Raw genomic sequence first — 8,370 nt, 5'->3', positions numbered from 1 at the left:
AATGAATCCAGATCACTGATTTTTCTTTGCAAGAGGACATAAGGTAAAATTTTGTTTCTTACTATAACTTTAACACTTTATGGGTTATTATGACACTTCTAAAATGAGAATGCTAAAGAATATTCTTGGCATGGAAATAATAAATTTACTACCTCTCTTTGTACAAAATCTAGAATCATCCTTCATTCTTTGACAAGTTCTTGGCAATTTCAATAACCACTTGGAAAATCTTTCCAATTCCTTGATCAATTAGTTCCATTCCTCCTCATTTCCAAAAATCTCCTGTGTGTAAACTCAAGTCATCCATTTACATGATCATATCTTAGATCTTGTTATGGAACCAATGGTTAGCCCCACTCAATAATCTCTGCTTCAGACATCCTTCTAATTACTATCTCTGATCATATATTTCTGTTCCTCAAATTCACTTCTTGGTCCATACCATCTAATACCCTGACTCCAACAATAATTCATACCACCATGATCTCCTGCCTATTGACCCTACCATTTTTCACTCTCAATTATCTCTCCTCACTTATTATTTTTACTTACCCTAGATAACATAGCTTATACATATTAGTATATTGATTTTCCTAGTGTAGAAATTAAAGCTCAGAGGGGATAAATATTGTGTCCAAGCAGTCATAGGATTCAAAATGAGATTTTCTAACTGAAATCTTGACTCTTTCCTTTTTTTTTTTTTTTTTTTTAAAGATTTTATTCATTTGACAGAGAGAGACACAGCGAGAGAGGGAACACAAGCAGGGGGAGTGGGAGAGGGAGAAGCAGGCTTCCTGCCGAGCAGGGAGCCCGATGTGGGGCTCGATCCCAGGACCCTGGGATCATGACCTGAGCCGAAGGCAGATGCTTAACGACTGAGCCACCCAGGTGCCCCTTGACTCTTTCCTTTTAACACAGTTCAAGAAGGATAAACAGTAACTAGATCACTGATTTTCAAACCTGGATGCACATAAGAATTATCTAGGGATATCTAAATATACCCTGATCTAATGTCCTTGTCCTGTTCCTCCTCATGCCCACCTCTCTCCTGATGCCCACTTTCAGAATTTTTTCTTGAAGTTTTTAATTTTGTTGTTTTCAGACCTTCTTCTAAGAAGAAAATCTGATAAAATTTATAAACTTCCTCAACAGACAAATGCTCATGGACATAATGCAACTTCAAAGGACTTTTGAGCCATCTGAAATACAGACAATGAACAAAAAGTTAAGAACTCACAAATTATTCCCAGGGATAAATCAGGTCTTGTGAGTGTCTGAGTATTACACAACATTAGGAGCTAATCTAAAGAAAAATAATTGAAATATAAACATAATTAGTAACAAGACCTTGAAAAAGGCCAGTATGAGAGGAAGCATAAGTTTCACTAGCTTCATGGTTATTCCATTTCTGACTATACCAAGCTGCCTTCCAAAGCAACTACTTTGTAAACTATCCCCCCCCACAAAAAAAAAAAAATAATACTCAGTGATCTGGATAACTTACTGAATATAAGTCATTTAGTCTGAAGGAACTACTCAGAAGTTTCTTGCAGGTAAAATTTAGGGAAAATTTCTAAGTACCTATCCTCATTGTACTTTGATGACTCAATATCATATTTCTTTATGTATTAATGATGTTTTAATTTGCCTTTTAAGTAGTTCCAAGGAAAGGTAAATATTTAATTGATAAATCCAAATAGTATTGAAAGTAACATGACTAAGTATATTCCTAAATGGAAAACTATTTTTTAGTGTTTTTCTTTCATGATTTAGAAATTATTGCACATAAAATGCTACCATCCCTGGCTCCAGTGATCATGAGTTCAACATCATTTGCTAAATCCTATCCATGACATAGCTAATAATGTAGTCAAATATTTTGTACCTACCCCTTACAATTTATTTCTCATACTACTGTCCTAGCTCAGGCACTTGCCTGGAAATAATAACCTTATTGCTGATATACCTCCAGTGTCTTCTCCCAGTATTTCATTTTTCATCATCTAAATTATTTATTCAAAAGCTACTCAATTCATTCAGAGGCACAGCTTTGATCTTAACATTACTTATTTAACAACTCCTTACGGTATTATTAAAATACTTAACTATAATATGTATTAAATGTTTACCATGAGTTTGGCACCTGTCATGCAGTTTTTTTCATTTATTCATAACGTCAAAATCATTAAGTAGATATTTTTATTACCCTTATTTTACAGATGAGAAAACTGAGTCCTAGAAGCAGCCTGACTATAAACTCTGTGGCAGCACTAAGTACAAGAGTCAGTTCTGTCTTAATTTCAAAACTGTGTGCTTAACTATAAGATGTTGAAAACTGATTATTGAATATTTGCCCTCATCTTACTTTCCCAAACTTATTTCCCATAGTACAACATTATAGTGCTTCCAGGGATGCTTCCAGGGATGAACTACTTCATGTTCATCATCCTTATCTTACCCTTTTTCATCTTTAGGACTTTGTCTACCACTGTCCTGGACTTCCTATTAATCATTCTCCTCATATTCAACCCTACATATTCTTTTTTTTTTTTTTTTTTTTTTTAAAGATTTTTTATTTATTTATTTGAGAGAGAGAATGAGAGAGAGCAAGCACATGAGAGGGGGAGGGTCAGAGGGAGAAGCAGGCTCCCTGCCGAGCAGGGAGCCCGATGCGGGACTCGATCCAGGGACTCCAGGATCATGACCTGAGCCGAAGGCAGTCGCTTAACCAACTGAGCCACCCAGGCGCCCCAACCCTACATATTCTTAAGAACCCACCACAAATTCCAAGAGCTCTAGAAGCCATTTTCTATTTCACTTCTGAAATACCTTCTTCCTCTGAACTGCCTTGTCCTTTTTATCTATTCTGTGTACACGATCTATATAGATCAGTATTTTATCTTATACTTTATTTTTGTCGTTGATGGTGTATGTTCACTTCACTTGTCTATATCCTATGTGAGTTCCTAGAGGACAGATTGTTCATCTGATTTATCTCTATGTGCCTCAAAGCACACAGTATCTTCTCCCTGGTAGACGTTTAATAAATATTGTTGAAAGAATGGATGCAGCATAGACAAATGTTTCTTTTACTCAGTAAATCTTGCTGTATTAACTTCTACAGGCCTAGATCCAAGATGTGTTCAATATCTTTCATGGGCTCTTATATCCAAGTGCTATAATCATCTAACTGTAGAAGAGATCATTCATTATTCATAGTTCCATAGAACAACAGCCATTATTTCCTATATTTTACAAGTATTCCAGGGTTTATTCTACTATCTACTATCATTATCAATCACTTAGCACTGACTGAAGGACAATACCAGAAAGCCTATGCAATATAGCTAACATTACTGTGGTTTAGAAATCACTTTGAGGTTATAATCCAGCATTACAGGGAACCTGGGGGACCTTGAAAATTTCAAGAACTGAGCTTAGGTTCTAACTGGGTTAGACGAAAGCAATACCATAAAAATATAATAAAATGATAATGTGCAATGAATTAGTGATAAATGAAGTGACTTCCTATATTCTTTGTTTAACATGGACTAACAACAGGTGTATTATGGTAGGGCTTTTCTCTTGACTTCTGGCATTTGAACTTATGTATATAACCGGAAACGGGAAGTAACAATCCTCTTCTAACAAAGTATCACTCAGCCTCTGGTGGGTTCTAAATCATCTAGACGTTTGGAAAGTTAGCAACATGTTAGCAACATCGTTCATTAGTTCTGGAGCTATGGACTTTCCAAGGTTTCTATTTGTTATCCTTAATTTCTTACCTAAGAGTGGATTTCTGAGTTTGCCTTGCTTAAACCAAAACTTTAGGTGAGCATTTCAAAGTTTTTGATATGTTTAGATCTTGAAATAATTGTAACCTCTAAAAAGTGCTCCCAAAACACAGGAAAAAGTAAGTGTTTTTAAACCAATATTCTAGCCAGGTCTTTGAGTCAATCCAAACAGTGAGCTCCTTTTGAGATTCTAAATGTAATTCAAATCTAATCTGCATTCTGAGTTCACCTACTGAAATAGAATATTCTTTTGTTTGTCATTTGTATCTTATCATAGGGATATTATCATTTGTAATATTTTTCAAAATTACAGTTAGTCACAAAGTAATATTACATGCTATATGCAATGTTAAATATTCTTATAATGATGGATGTTATAGCAACAAATAGAACAGAAATTGGTTAATATTAATGATTTCAGGCTTTGATTATAAAAATAGAATCCCATTCTGCATATTATCAATTCAAAATGTCCTGTTGTATTATATAAGTGATTACTTTTTCTTGGAAACTGTAATTCATGAGTTAAAACTAAAACATAATAGGACCATAGCTAAATCCTTAAGCTAAAATTTTAAATGCCTCATTTATATTGTTAAATATTATTTTTATATTAAAAATTCGTTCTAGCTATCTGACATATTTAAATTGAAATAAATATTAAGTATTTACAACTTTTAAGAATAAGTTAAGGAAATATTTTTTCTCATTTTAGGTACTTTGACTAGTGAAAAGTGTTACAATGACCAAATAATAATTTTATTAAAAATCAGATACAATGCCAACACTAGTATATAACCTCCAACCACTAAAGAAAGAACTATTTTGTAAGAAAATAAGAATCTCATCACTGCACTACTATCATCTGACATGCATATCTTGTCTTATTTGTAAAGTGCCTGCCTATACAGAAAGGTGACATGATAATAATAGCTAGCACTTAATAATTCTAAGTGTTATGAACTGTTTTAATGTTTCTCCTACGTTAATTCCTATGTTAATTATCCTACGCCCTGGCCTTGCCTTGCCTGTGAAAATAACCCTCTCTTAATCAACTCTATTAAATGGCTTTTGATCAAAAATATCTTTACTGGGTTCTTAATTTCCAAAAATATTACTCCAATGACCATTCCAGAGATAACCATGCCTTAATATCTGAAATTAACAGTCCTTGCTGTGACTATTCTAGGTTTTATTCTGGCAACTGAACTCAACCTTACATCACAAAAATCTAAAATTTGATCACCCTTCAAACCTATTCAAATTCTCAAATGGTATTTTCCAACCATTATACACCACATTCCACTACTTATGAATTTATCAGCAAGTCAAAAATGAGTACCACTATTACTAGACTTAATCTGATTAGAACCAAGATTCACCTATTTCCCGATAAAAACTTCCACACTAATCTGATCAAAAATATCTGATTAAACTACATTTCTTCTTCTTTATCACATTAATCTTAAGCTTATCTTAAGCTTACACAAGTAACCTCCATAATAACCAGAAAACTGATGAGTAAAGATCAGCCAAGTCTTGGGCGCCTGGGTGGCTCAGTCGTTAAGCATCTGCCTTTGGCTCAGTTCATGATCCCAGGGTCCTGGGATCGAGCTCCGCATTGGGCTCCCTGCTCTGTGGGAAGCCTGCTTCTCCCTCTCAAACTCCCCCTGCTTGTGTTCACCCTCTCACTGTGTCTCTATCTGTCAAATAAATTAATAAAATCTTAAAAAAAAAAAAAAAAAGGATCAGCCAAGTCAGAACTATCAGTCAAGTCCTACATATATACAACAAAGCAATCCCTACAGATTCCCCACTAAAAAATCCAGGATCTCCAGGATCAGAAATTATTTATGTCCCAATCCATTAAAATTTTTAAAGATTTTATTTATTTATTTGAGAGAGAGAGAGAGCACAAGCAGGGGGAGGAGCAGAGGAAGCAGGAGAGGCAGGCTCCCCACTCAGCAGGGAACCCAATGTGGGACTCCATCCCAGGACCCTGGGATCATGACCTAAGCCAAAGGCAGATGCTTAATTAACCAACTGAGCCACCCAGGCGCCCACCAATCCATTAAATTTAAACATAATTTCCACTTCACCATTTTTCAAGATATATAAAACCACTATAACCTCTATCACCAATTCTGGAAAAAAAATCCCCAAGATGGTCATATTAGAGGGTCAATTTTCAGGATAATGCTTACTAAGCCATAGCCCTTATATAACCAAAAATGACCAATATCTGCTCCCCCAAAATAAATCTTTAGAAACATTAAATGTAAAAAAGATCCACCAAAATTTATTACAATTCCACAACCAATTCCACCACTCACAATCAACTCTAGTCCACCATAAATAGCTGGAGTTTTCAAAGAAAAACCTGTAAAGTAATTACAAAACTAGCACTTCAAACAAATACAATATATGTCATCATTATTCTCACATGAAATTTAACCATGACCAATGACATGAAAAATGACCATTGTATTTCAGCTATAAAAATCTTAATTATATCTGAAAATTCCACTCACTAATCAAGAATCTCAACAACTCATTCATTGACCTACCAGCTCCATCAAATATCTCTCAGCATGATAAAACTTTGGACCCCTTTTAGGAATCTGTTTAGTCTTATAAATTTTAATGGGATTATTTCTAGCTATGTAGTATACATCAAAAATAACAAGTGCCCTTTCTTCAGTAAACTATACCTACCAACACACGAATTATGGATGATATCCAATATATACACACCAACAGAGCCTCCATATTTTTCATCTGCCTATTCACTCATGTGGGATGAGGCCTATACCGCAGATATTATACCTTCTTAGAAAGATGAAATACTGGAATTATTCTACTACTCATAGTAATAGTCACAGCAGTTATAGATTATGTCCCACCATGAGGCCAAATATCCTTTGGAGAAGCAATAGTCATCACAAACCTACTCTCAGCTATCCCTACATTGGCACTAGTCTAGTAAAGGAATCCAAGGAGGATTCTCAGTTGACAAAGCTAGCACCGCCTGATGCTTCACTTTCACTTTATCCTCCGGTAATCATCTCAGCCAAAGTAGTCATGCACCTATTATTTCTCCAAGAAACAGGATCTAACAAACCATCAGGAATTTTACCCAACAAAGGCAAAATTCCATTCCACCACTATTACACAGACATCCCAGGAATCTTACTCCGAATTTTAGTGTTATCCAATTTAGTATTATTTTCACCTGATCTCCTGGGAGATCTAAACAACTATACTCCAGCCAATCTTCTAAATACTCCCCCACACATCAAGCTAGAATGATATTTCTTATTCACTTACTCAATTCTATGCTCCATCCCTAATAAATTAAACAGCATGTTAGTGAATTTTCTTAACTGTTATCCTGGCAATCATTCCTATACTTCATATATCCAAACAACAAAACATAATATTCCAGCCTCTCAGTCAATGTCCTATTCTGATTACTTGCAGCAGATCTATTGACACTAACATGAATTGAAGGACAACCAGTTGAGCACCCATTCATCATGATTAGCCGACTAGTATCAGTATCGTATTTTCTCTTTATTCTCATACTTATACCAATCACAAGCATATTGAAAAATCTTTCTAAAATAAAGAGTCCTTGTAGTATATTTATTACTCTGTATAAATCAGAGAAGAATAATATTTCTCCCTAAAACTCAAGGAAGAAACTCCAGCTCCACCATCAGCAGCCAAGGCTAAAATTCTACTTAAGCTACTCCCTGGAGGGGCACCTGAGAGGCTCAGTCGTTAATCATTTACCTTCGGCTCGGGTCATGATCCCAGTGTCCTGGGATCGAGCCTGCTTCTCCCTCTCACACTCCCCCTGCTTATGTTCCTTTGCTCACTGTCTCTCTCTCCATCAAATAAATAAAATCTTAAAAACTAACTAACTAAATAAATAAATAAACTACTCCCTGGAAACTTGTGCATGAAAAGTGAAGCATTATTATCATGTACTATATCAGTATTAAAAATAAATCATAAGTCATTCCATAACTATGTAATTTGTGCATTCAGTGATTGCATGTGTTAGTACATATATTCTACCATACATAATACACACTATGTATAATCCACATTAACAATTTACCCCATGCATATAAGTGTGTACATTAATGTACTGATATTGCATAATACATACAATGGTATATAATGCATACAATTATAAACCCCATGAATATCTGCAGCACAATTAACACGATTAATATTACATAGCACATAATATTATGGGTTGGATATACCTCATTAAGTCAAATCATTACTAGACAACACACCTATCATAACCTATTACTGTGCTTAATCATGAAGCTTCAAGGAACCAGCAACCTTTCCACAAATGCATCTCTCTTCTCTCTCTGGGCCCATAACATTTGGGAGTGTCTAGAAATTATATCTGTCATCTCATTCTTACTTCAGGACCATCTCACCTAAAATTGCCCACTCTTTTCCTTTTAAATAAGATTTCTCAGTGTACTAATGACTAGTTGGCCCATGCACACACATAACTGTACCATGCATTTGCATTTGGTAATTTTTTTTT

The 8,370-nt window shown here is 34.9% G+C and overlaps 1 pseudogene; it reads left to right on the top strand.

Moving 5' to 3' along the window:
• The first annotated feature begins 6,321 nt into the window (after nucleotides 1-6,321).
• On the top strand, nucleotides 6,322-7,483 carry LOC118554114 (cytochrome b-like; annotated as a pseudogene).
• The last annotated feature ends 887 nt before the right edge of the window (nucleotides 7,484-8,370 follow it).

The sequence above is a fragment of the Halichoerus grypus genome, chromosome 7 (assembly GCF_964656455.1).
Source record: "Halichoerus grypus chromosome 7, mHalGry1.hap1.1, whole genome shotgun sequence".
Taxonomy (NCBI): Eukaryota; Metazoa; Chordata; class Mammalia; order Carnivora; family Phocidae; genus Halichoerus; species Halichoerus grypus.
This window is presented reverse-complemented; position numbering and strand designations above follow the sequence as displayed.